We start from the raw sequence: 12882 nt of genomic DNA on the forward strand, positions 1-12882 counted from the left end.
AGATTGTGTGGAAAAATAGCTAGAGAGTCTGTAAGTGCATCACAGTAACATCTGAAATTTTGGGTCACTGACTCATTGGGTCAAACCAATGGGGACTTGAGGGTTCCTGCTTTATTGCATTTATGGACTCTAGAGCCTCTCTCAGCTGGGAGGTTTAAGTGTCACATCAAGAGCATTATATGTGGGACTATATATGTGGATGGAAGCAACAGATCTCAGAAAAATGAAGATCATGGAGTAAATTGCCTTGAATTTCAGCTACATTGAAAAAAAACACAACAGAAGTCATCCAAGCAGCCCTGTCCTGTTTATATCTTGTGGTCTTATGAGTAACCGAGTGGAAAAAAAACAAGAATGAAAAGACAACAATTACAATGAGGTTAAATGAAATAAGCCAGTGACTCATTACAGAGCAGTAAAACAAAAACAAGATCATTTAAGGCTCAATAACAACAGGAGGAATAAAAGAAAAAAGAGAATTGCCTAGATTATTTTCACTGTGTATGTAAGACACCACAATGAGATGCTTATGATGAAAGAACCAAACATGGCACTGTTCAGTTAAATACATCGCTCATATTTTACAACACTCCATAATGCCCTGGGAACCACATTATTTTCAGTGGGACCCAGGCTTGATCCTAGATCTGGATCCAAATCTTGCTCGCGTATAAACCCGTCATGACTGCCATCACAGTTTTCCATCAGTGTCACTAGTGGTAATAACTTGCCTATGTTGTACCATCTGTTCTCTAAGCCTTAGGGCAACGTAAGGGAACTCAGTCTAGCATCTTATGGTTGTGCAAGACCATTGCCCGGGTAGATATACACCTTATACATTAAATAAGAAATATATAGAGTATAAGCTTTCATGATCTCAAACTGACTTCATCAGATCGCTTGACAGGACAAGCATACAGCAGTATATAAAGTGGAATGAGTGATTGGAATAAAAAAGGTGGGAAAGAAGGACCCTGACACTCACTCATGTATTAATTTTCCACCTGAATCAGCTTTTCAACAAAGAAATATCCTTGGGCTTTAAAGAGATGGTTGCAATTAGTCCCATAACGTCTCTTGCTTTGGGACTTTCATACAAACTCAGTGCTTATACCAAGGGCAGGAATAGTTTATTACTACTCCTCAAGAGCCTAGGTCCAGTTTTGTATGAACCTACCGGGATAAGTTGTGATTGTGAATTGAAGATTATGTGAAATTTGATAGTAACTCACAGGCTTTGACTGAGTGTTGCTCAGAGATTTTGAACTCTGGCTAAGTAAAACTTAAGGTGGGCCATGTGAGATCTGGTGGATATAAGCCCAGGAGCATGAAATGTGATCAGAGCTATTTCCATATAGTCTTCAGCAGAGAAAATGCCATTTTCTTCACCCCTTGGGTTTTGAAGAATCTGTAGATTTCATTTGTGTTTTTTCTGTTTTCATTGTTCAAAGCTTTCATCCAAACCTCCCAAAAGAACAAACCTTAATCAGCCCAGAACAACTTTTTGCAGTGAAATAGGTATAATTATGCACTTTGCACCTTTCCAGTGATTCGTTTAATGTAAAGCAATTATTTCCATTGTTGTGTGGAGGCTTTCCTCATCTAACAGTTGTTGATCAGCTATTGGGGTATGAGTTGGTGGTTTCCATTCTAGAGATGAGTCCACCTGAACAGTTCAGAACCAGATCCAAATTTAAATAGGAATAATTTGGTAGTGGGATCTTGAAATTCCCACTCACATGGCATCTACTGAATGATAAAACATTTGCCTAATTTTGTTTGGGATTTCATGTGGCCTCTTTAATCAGTGAGAAATATGCCTGACAAGCAAAAATATAGGTAAATGAGGTCTGTGAAGATTTTTCTTTAGCTGTACACCAAATCATAACTAAAATGAATGTGGCCATCCACTGATCACTGCATGCATTTGGAACATTTGGGAATCTGTCTGAGATTTGGATTTGGCTGATTCGGGGGACAGTGATTCGATTCGGTGATTTGAATCATTGTCCTGAATCGATTCGACTGAATCTGATTCAGAGATTCAGCTGCTGCCCAATTGGCCAAATTTCCAAATCAGACAGACCCCATCCCCGGCCCACTCTCCCAGCCCTGTCAATGGCTGCCCTGCCCAGCCCCAGCTCCCGGCTTTTTAAAAAAAAAAGCAAAAGAAAAAGCCCCAACTCACCAGCTGCTGCCAGGCAGGGGGGTGATCCCCACTGCCCCCCACCAGATGGGGGGCTCCTCCACAAGCTCCCTGACCCACATCTACTCTCTCATCCCCCCCTCCCCCCATGACTTCCCTGCCCGGCCCCAGCTTCCAGCTCTTTAAAAAAAACAAGCCCCACACTCACCAGCTGCTATCAGGTGGGGGGGGATCCCTGCTGCCCCCCACTGCCCCATGCTGCAGTGGAGGCTCTGCCACAAGCCCTCAGGAGCCCCGAGGCTGCTGCAGCAGCCATTGAGCACAGGGATTTTTTTTTTTAAATGAGCCAGTAGCTGGGGCCAGGCAGAGCAACCATTGACAGGGCTGGGAGAGTGGGCAGGTGTCGTGGGTGCTCAGGGGGACTGGGGGAGCAGGCAGGGGATGGGACCTGGCAGGTGTCCCCCCATGGTACCCTCTCCCCTCCCCAACACCCCTTCTCCACCCCCTACTTACCAGCACAGAGTCCGGGTCCAGTTCCCTGCAGTGACGAGCAGGTACTGCCTGAATCTCCAAAGCTCTCAGAATCTTTTCCGAATTGATTTAGAGAGCTTTGAATTGATTTGGACCTTTTTGCTGGTCTCTCAGTTCAGTTCGGATTCAGAAATTCGGCCGCTGAATCGGGCCGAATCTCCTCTGAATCAACTCAGCACTTGAAGCTTTGCACAGCCCTAATGGCTTACCCATGCTGCCAGGGGCTGTCTGGGAAATCTCAAGATATTCCTATCTGTAGTATATGTAATCATACTTGGAGCTCACCATTTCTTATTCTTATGATCCATAACATTTCTTCTTTCCTCTTCTTTCCACTTTAATCCTTCACAGTTAGTCCATTGTTAATGTTTGTGACTCAGCATTAGTTTACTACAATTTTTTGATTTTAGAAAACAAAAGCTTCAGAGGATTTGTTCTGGAGGTGAAGATATACTGTATAAATGAGAGATCTTAGCTTTGCAAAGCCAAACCCGAGGAAGATTTCCTCATGGAACCCCCACAGTCTATGCCCCTTTAAATATGAATTTGGGCTCAAGTAAAAAACAATAATTTCAGATTTGAATGACCCAAAGTTTAGAGATGTTTTGTGATGGAGATTTGTTTCATCCTGGCATCTCTTTCTGGCCAACTATTTCTCTGCAAGATAAGAAAATGGGGGCTACCTCTTGCTATGTAGAGTTTGAATTTGAAACACTATAGAATGGCTCTTTGGACAGCTTTCCTGACACACATGACAAAATCGAGAAACTGCCTGCTTTGCTGCAGCAATGTGGTTGGCCTGAAGTGCTCTCAAAACTTCAGCAGCAGTGAGGAATCACAACTTATTTTATTCTGCTCTAGCCCTGCTGTCCAAGGCACTCAGAGTATTGCTAGAAATAGAAAGTAACCCTTGTAGCACCTCTAAGGGCTATGTATGATCATGGGGAAAAACAAGGCATAGGGCACTGGAGTGACTTCCTCAGACACAGAGGGAGCACACTGTCAGGCCATAAATAGACTCCAAATCTTCTGACTGCTAGTCCTGTGCTTTAGCCACGAGACTGTCATTGCCAGATTGACACCAGTTCCTTATGTGCATATTGTTTTTCTGTACAGATGGTAAATCCTTCTGGAGAGTAAACACCCCAAAATGGGAACAGCTGCAGATGCCTTTTTATAGGCACCTTGCCTGATGCTGTCCACGTGGAAGATTTGTACCCGTCATGTATGTTGTACTGTCCTAGTTCTCAGTTGTGCAGAGATGTTTACAGCTCAATTCCCTGGAAGTTCCCTGGAAGTCCACTTCTCACAACTAGTTCTTCAGTTTCCAAAGGGACATGAGTATTTTTAACCCTTTGACATTCAGGCTTCTTAAGCCACCCACTGTGTTGCTGTTCTCTGCTAAGCTTTCCCTGATCTTGTGTGTGCAATGTGCTCTACTCAAATGTGTGTTGAACAGGCACAACGCTAACATTGAGCTCAGTAGGTCTCCTTTTCTCTTAAATTTACCAATCTCTCCATTTCAAAGGTCCAAGGATTTTAAACCTATGCCCTATGGTACAAGGATCAAATCCCATTTACTACAATGAAGGATTTTGCTGAAAGTTCACCATGAGGTAATGCTACTATGGAACGGTTTCTGTTGTATATATAGCCCTTCTTTTAGATATATATATGGCTTATATATTAAAAGTAGATGGCTCTCCAGCCAAGAAAGCCTGTGTTAGTCCTCTTTGGCCATCACATTTCTCAGGGTCAACAGTAGGATGTTACAGCCTTCCCTCAGTTAGTATTTGTTCTGCCAATGTTTCATTGTGGCCACCAAATGCCACTTTGTGTTCAGCATGCTCTGTTTCTGAGAGAAGTGCACTGATTTATATGTACCAACATGGGAGTGCCAACATCCCAGCTGGATCAGTGCTTTAAAATGCTTCTGTCATCACTGTAGCAGATGCCAGTGACTAAGTGGACAATTCAGGTCTCTGGGTCCAGCAGAATGGAAAGGAAGATGTTCTTAGCTTGATGAATTAACAAATATTTCCTAAAACAGGGGGAGTTAAGAGATTCAGTAACAGGACAAAATAGTACCTGCCATTGTTCCACTGCAACAAGAGAACTGCAGGCATAGTGAGTGTAACTGTATGGGGAGAAGAGAACATCTTAGGTCTAATTTACACTAAGGAGAGTTGTTGGTGTAGCTGTACAGGCTTGACTATCCCACTAGGCCTTCTTGCTTACATGAGAAAAAAACTGCTTTTGTGGGACAGTTCGGTTTGACTCCTGGAACAAATAAGGTGTGCTGGCAAATGTAAGTTTATTCTGGTATAACTGTGTCTACACAAGGTCTTTTACCAGCAGAGAACTGTTGTAAAAATCCCACATTTCCAAGCAAGCATTGAAAAGGTAGAACTGGCTTTATTGCTCAAAAAACTATTACCAGGCTTTTGGGAATGCAGGGGAGGCATAGACATACCCAATAAACTCCCAGTTGTTTCTCAACAGCCCATGGGGAACTGGAGCCATTTGTGACAGGAGTAACTCTTGTTTTTTGCAGTGAGTGGGGCAGGGAGGAAGCTTCAGGCTTACATCAAGTGGTCTTTAAGCTGTTAGTCCCCTGCCAAGGGAAGATAAGAAGAAATGAATTAGCTGCTCTGGAACTAACTCTTTTTCTTGTCAAATCACTCCGGCTTCGTGCCTGGTTAAAGCACATCCTTGCTTTGAATGTCTTGTTTCCACTTCATGTTGATTTTCTGGTGCAAAAGTAATTTGCTGAGGCTCTGGTAATGTCCCTGCCAGAGGAGTTTCCATTCCTCTTATCTCCATTTACTCAGCAACATCACAATAGGATTCAATTTTTTTGTTTTCCCTGCCCCCCATCTTCCAAATAATTTTCAGCATCACTCCCCATCACTCCTAAAGGCTGCTTCCTACAGGGTGAAACATCTTTGAGAGGGCCTGATGATCCAGCAATAATGCCCTAAGCATGTGTTAAACTTATTAATGCAGGAATAGCCAGCCCGTAGGCCCACTCTTGTTTCTAAAGTCACAGCAGTGAGCATGCTGAATATCACTATCATGATAAATCAGTTCACAAAGGAATAGATTCATCAAAACTTGCCCTAACATTAGTTCAGATGAGGAACCCAATATAGCTGACACCAGGTTCATCTATGAGATTTTAGGGGATGGGCACACAAATAAGTTAGTGAGAGATCAACTAGTGCAGGGGTTGTCAACCAGAGGTACGTGTACCCCCAGGGGTACTTGGGAAGGGCCTAAGGGATACGTGCGGGTGGTGGGGAGGATGTAGTGCCACCACCCACCACTCCATACTGCCACCTCCTAGGAACAGGGCTGGGGGGAAGATGGCAGCAGAGCCCCTCCACAGGTCACAGAGGTGCTGGCTGGCTGGCCAGACATGGGCAGAGGGGGAGCTTGCACACGGCCACCACCACCCCATGCTGCTGCCACTCTGTCTGGCTGCGCACCACTCCCCCCCACTCAGCGTCCAGCCGTGTGCCACCTGCCCGCTCTGCATCCGGCCGCTGGGGGCACATATTAAAAAAGGCTGAAAACCTCTGAACTAAAGTGTGAACATGCAGCGCATCAGCCCTTGTGTTGTAACTGCCTGTGTACACACTCTTGCCTCATGGTAAATACAAGGTGGCTTAACAGCACTTTCATTGAGATGTAGGCTACCAAACGTTGATCATAGGAAAAAATGCATATAGATAGTTTTAGTGAAACGGCTGATGCACTATCAGTTCACACCCTGCCTTGCCTCCTAGTAATTTGATCATGTGTCCATTTCCTTACTGATCATGCCTGTACTGCATGAATTCCTGCTCAACTTTATCTAAACTCCCATAGTCCCAGGGAGCACAAGGGCTCATTTGGGAGAGATTCTCTAGAGTCACTCTCTCTGGTTTTTCCAAAATCCTGATCAGGAAACCTGAATCACAGAATCATAGGCAAGTAGGGCTAGAAGTTCCTCCTAATCTCCAACCTAAATTTCCTCTGCTGTGTTCTGAGTCCATTGTTTCTAGTCCTGTCTCCTGTGGCCACAGAGGAAAGCCAATCTCTGTCTTCTCAATAATCACCCTTCAGGTATTATCAAATCCCTTCTCAGGCTTCTGTTTTTGAGACTAAATAATCCTAGTTCTTTCAGCGTTTCTTCATAAGTCATACTTCTCAGGCTTCTGAACATTTTTGTTGCTCTCTGCTGGACTCTTTCCAATCTGTTCATGCCCTTCCTGAAGTGTGGGACCCAAAACTGGACACAGTACTCCAGGTGAGGCTTTACCAGTGCTGAATACAATGGAAGAACCATCTCCTTTAATTTGCAAATGACGTTCCTTTTAATATAACCCAGTGTGCTGCTGATCTTTTTTTTGCAACAAGAGCATACTGTTGGCTCATTTTCAGCTTATGGTAACACCCAGGTCCTTCTCTGCAGTACTGCAGCCTAGGCAGTTGTTTCCCTGTTTGTATTTGTGCAGGAGGGGCCTCCCCCTTTCTCATCTGAGGTAGCCTCAGGTTTTTCAGATGGCAAGACAACGCTGACCGCAGCTGAATGTTAGTGTGTTTTGTTTGAGACAGCATTCAAGGCAGTCTGTGGCACTGTTATAATATTTCCTTCAAGGTTGCTGTATCATTCTTGTAATTGGTTATTTGTAATGTTGCCCATGGGGGTCACTCAGGATTGGGCTCCTTTATGCCAGGCGCTGTATGTATACAGGGCCAGTAAGTATCCCTGCCTCAAAGCACTCGTGGTCTAAATAGCAGTCCTGATCTGAGCGGTGCTGATGGAGATGAAACTGGAACTGGATTAAACTTGGAACATACTAGTAGGGCTTTCTTGTAGTGTGCTGAGTAATTGCAGTGAAAAACAAGATACTGCTAATGCCTCATTTCAGGGTGTGGGCAGGCTTGCTGTACCGTGACAGGCCTAGCCATGATCCCAGGTCCAAATACCTCCTGGCCTGGAGATTCTGAATCTCATGGCTCTGAGAGGCTCATCTAAACTCCTGACCCAAGAGGAAGGTTCATGGGGCTGCACGGCTTTGCCCTGTCTCTAATTCCCTCCCTTAATTCCTCTCTCCTTGAAGGCTCCAGCTGTGCTGGCCCTGAGAAGACGGGTACATGGCTGTCTCCAGATCTGCCACACGTGACTAAGCAAACATACATGTGAGCAAAAGGACTAGGTACTGCTAGGTGTACCCTCCCCAGGCGATGAATGCTCTACCATCGTGAAAGATGAAGGCCTATAGGATCTCCCTCTTCCCTCCCTCCAGGAGGTTATCTACTGCTTCCCACAGAGTAATGAGGTGGGTGCTGTCTTCCTCCAGGCCTATGTGCACTGGCTTTCCCTCTTCGTTACACCTTCTCCTCAATTGTTTACCTGCTGATATTTAATGTGATTAGATATAACCAGGCCCATTATACCAAATACACTGTCCTTCTGTTCTGTTCTCCATTGGAAAGCGGCATGTGATTGGTTTTATTAAAGGCCCTGATTTCCTCTTCAATTTCATTTAACTGGGCATTTTTAACCATTATGTCATGGCTGTTGTTGAAGGAGAATGCAAAAGTCTTTGGTTTGTGGAATCACTCCCCTGGGATCTCACTGCAGGTTGTTGCCAATGCCACTTTCTGAAAGCAGGGATTGGACAGCAACAGACCAGCATGGAATAGACTTGGTCCTGGAGGCAGGGGCACTATGGTGCTACTCCCAGTTTGGGCAATAGAGGCCACTGTGGATGCTGCTATAGAGAGGTGAAGAAATAGTTAAAAGGTGGAGAATGGCTGTAATAGCAACAGGTCTTGACAGATGATGGTGAAACACTGTTTTTGATCAAATCATGTACTTGTTTCAGTCACTCATGTAAAATTGCAACCAAATGACAAATGCAACAAGGAAGGGACAAGATTGGCAGAGAGGTTTGCAAATATTTAGTTACAACACCAAAGAAGAGAAAGGATGCAGTCTCTCCTTTTTGCAGATGAAGATACTGAAGTGCAAAAGGCAAACTGATTTTTTCAGGGTCAATACAGTGAGTTACTGGCAGAACCCAGGAATCCCAACTGCACTTCACTCTGCTCTAACTGCTAGTCACCCCCCGCCCTCCAGACATAAAGCCCAAGGGTCAAATTCCCCATGTCCCTGCTCTAACAGACAGTAGTGATCCAAAATTAAATTGATTTTCCCTTTAGTGTGTTAAATGTCAGTGAATGGCTGCACTCTGGCAAAATAATGGTTCCAAACTAGAATTCATACATATTCATTTTACAGGTCCAAATTCAGATGGGGACCCCATCATGTTATATACTGCACAGATAAGGCAGTCCTACCCTAAAGAGTCTATAGACAGAACAGGAAAGCACAAAGACTACAGTAGCACAAAGAAAGGAAATGACCTGGCCAGCATCAGTCAGCAGAAAAGCCAGGGACAGAACACACATCTGAGAGCCAAGCTAGTGTCCTGTCACCTATACAGGCATAGAATCACAGAGAAGTAGGGCTGGGATGGATCATAAGGAGGTCATCTAGTCCAACACCCTGCTCAAGGCAGGATCGTCCCTGACTAAAGCATCCCAGGTAATACTTCCCACTTTGCTTTTCCTTTCAAGTTAGGATGGCAAAGTACAAATTTTGCTTAAGATTTTTCTTGCATACCAGCTCCCAAAAGACAGAAAGTGAGCTGCTGTTTGCAATTCCAATGTGGTGCAGTGCAGACTTACACTTCTGCATAGTTGAGGGAAGTCACCTGCTCCACCTGTATCTGGATGAAAAGTCAGAATTTAGCTCTCCCACTGTCTCAGTGTGCTTTTGCTTAGGGTGCTTTGAGTGGTAGAGTTAACAGTAACAAGATATACTGTCTGAAGTTACCTGTTTAAGTGCCATTGTATTGCTACCTACTAGTACAGTGCCTCTGTTGTTGGTCTTTGGGATGTTCGTACATGTCCCATATCCCTCCAGGGCTATGTGGGGGTGGGGGAAAGCAGGGAGGAGAAGCTGTGTTTTACCTTGCAATATGTGGATTGCTTAGCATAATATATTTACACAAAGGATAACGTGGGCTGTAAACCTTTCAGCTGAAGCAGAGTCAACAATAAAGAACCTGCTTTCTTAAAGACAATGATAATAACGGCCCATTATTGCATCCTATAAAGAAGGATCCCTCACACAAAACATAAGAGGCAGCATTGGCCTCAGAAGAGAAGCCCACGGAAAATGCCTCCAGCTGTCATGGCACATTTGTAGCCTATGCACAGTGCTTGTGCAATGCCCTCAAGACAGAGCTATTGTCGGGTGTGAATGAAGAGGTTCTCACCCAGACATCTCACTCTGCATAGCCAAGCACCACCCGCCTTCTCAAGTCAGTTCTATGGCACCTTTTGGTACAGGAGAAACCAACAGGGGCAACTTGGACTTTACAAAACTCCCTTTTGCCCAATGTGCCTTTTGAATACCCCAGATAGCACTAGCAAATGACTGCTGACTATGAAACCATGATTTTATAAAGAATTTGGGTGTTGCCTGGGGCCTCAGCAGGAAATCAGGAGGCCTTAACTCTATTCCCAGCCTTTCTAATGATCTTCTGTGTCATCAGGAGTATCTTGGTTTGACTCTTGTGTTCTGTTCCCCTTCCCTTCTTTTACCTGTGTCATCAGTGTAGATTGTAAGAACAACCGCTATCTCCTGTATTAATACATTGAGGCACTGATGTGATTTTGGTACTACCATGATTCAAAAGTTAAATAAGAGCCATGTGGAGACTCTATGGACTTATGCAGATGTAAATATATAGATCTTTGCTCTAGGACCTTTATGATATTTATACAGATGTCAGTTCAGGCCCTGATCCTATGAACAGCTGCTTATGCATTGGAGTAGTCCCACTGAAATCAGTAGGACTCCTCCTGTATATGGAATTAATCACATGTACTCCTTTTTGTAGGATGGAGCCTTAATTAGTCCGAATGGGTTTTAAATACTAATTATTTAAGGTCCTGAACCTGCAGAGACATGCTTAACTTTATTTACATGAATAATCCTATTGGCATCAATATACTTAAGGTTAAGCAAGGGTTAATTCTCTGAAGGACCTGGGACCTAGATTGTAAATTTTTAGGAGGAAAGTTTTTTTATTATTTGCTCATACTAAGCATGGGACAATGGGGCCGTGATCCTTGCTTGGAACAGTAGGTGCCCCTTTAATACAAACTGTAACAAACAGCAGGCTGGCATGTAGCTCAGTGAAGACTCTTTTTGCCTTTGGCCCCAATGTCTGTGTCTCAAATCTCCTGCCAAACATGAGCTCACACCCAACAGAGTGATGCAAATGAGTTTTTCCCATCGGTTGTATCAAAACTATTCTGTGGTTTCATATTATGAACTCTCCACAAAAGATGATTATTGCTGGCAAAAAGCTAACCACCATTTGCATAATTGAAACTTTTGTGGCTTTTATTTGGTATCCTGTGCAGAGCTTACCATGTAGAAAAAGGGATGAACAGCACTGCCGCAGGTGCTGCTCAGTAAGTGCCTTGTTAATGCAAGAGCCCATCCATCTCATCTGATCATCGTTCTGGCTGCCTAGGTAGAAGTTAAAGATCCTGATATACTTTGTTTAATAGACAGGGATTAAATCCTGGTGTCCTTGTCAACATTTCCTCCTTAGACAAATCAGATTTTAATGTCCAAGGCTGCATTCAGATTACATATGGGCAGTATATGTGCCTATGCATTCAGTGCACTTAGCCTCACTGATGCACACATTTTAGGCTGATGGCACTGTCTCATGCCCAGATCCAGTCTTTTTCATTTCCCAAGTGCTGAGCATCTGATTATACAATTTTGAATGGCTGCTTTAAATGTGACAGATGAATGAAATGAAATACTGCACTATTGAGGCCAAGAGGACTTTTGAAGCTTACACTTTATTTCTGGAAAATGAATTCAGCAGGGTCAATGGGGCATCAGTTTACAGGGAGCTATAGCTGTTCTGATGAGTAATCTACTAACTAATAGCTCTGGAAGTCCAGCCAAGGACATGCTATGTTGTAGGGCACCAACAAAGATTCCATATTCCTGATGGGTACCTATTCCAAATCATCATCACCCATTTCGCCTCAGTCCTCACACTTGGATCTCTCTTTTCTTGTACTTAGCATGAGCCTTTCAAGAGAAAGGCCTAACTTTCATTTCAGTTGGAACTTGGTATTTTCAAAAGCAGTTAAAAAATGGAAGAGCTTGGTATCGTCTCCTTTATCCAATAGAAGATTAGCAAACATATCTGTGTACTGTGTTCTGCAGCTTTCAGTTTAAGGAATCTTTGTTGCCTGCTAAGACAGGCAGCAAGTTTGCATTCATTTCAGTGCAGACTATGAGAGAAAAGACTTTCACACTCAAGGCTCTTTCTGAAGCTGGCTCTCAAAATAAGGAGAAAGTGCTTTTTAGATCACCTGTGTCCGCTGCAGTACCAGCCCCCACTCTGCCCTAGGTTCTGGATGCTGGGAAATCTATTTGTTTTCACTCAAAACTGGAGATTTTTTAAAAATTCAACATAACAAGCTGTATCTGTTTAAGCAAACCAGCCCTGCCTGGATCCTTTTAAACTGGGAACATCTCATGCTCAAACCTGCAGGACTGTACTTTTGTTTTTGTGAAGAACAGCAATAAATATGTCAATTAAGGATGATCATGTCTTAGATTAATGCACATGTGAAGGCCAATGTAAGGGATCAGATTCTCAGCTCATGCAGATCAGCAAAGCTACATTGACTTTGAAAGAGCTACGTCAGCTGAGGATTTGGCCCACAGTAGGCACGGCATGTTCTGTTCTTCCCTGTCTGTTTGGATTTAGGAAAACGAAGGTGTCTCTCATCCAACGAAAATACATGCCAAGGAAAAATAACAAGCAGCTGCTCTGAAATGTGCCTGACTTGCTGGGGTGCTTTAGTCTCACTCTGATTGGTAAGACTTATTTAATTCTACTGTGGTTTTGGCTTTACACAGTGCACTAATCCCAAGACCCCTAATAAAAGCCACTGTGGGGCTCTAAAAAACATAATGTGGAAAGAAGTGTTTGGTGAGGAGGCATAAGGAACCAATTGCTCTACACTTTTGAATAACATCCTCCAGCGTGGCTGGCAGTAAAGGGTCAAGTCTAAACAACAAAATATGCTGTCATGCCGTGGAC

This window comes from Gavialis gangeticus, unplaced genomic scaffold (genome assembly GCF_001723915.1).
Source record: "Gavialis gangeticus isolate Ggan-Ray unplaced genomic scaffold, GavGan_comp1, whole genome shotgun sequence".
NCBI classification, from domain to species: domain Eukaryota; kingdom Metazoa; phylum Chordata; order Crocodylia; family Gavialidae; genus Gavialis; species Gavialis gangeticus.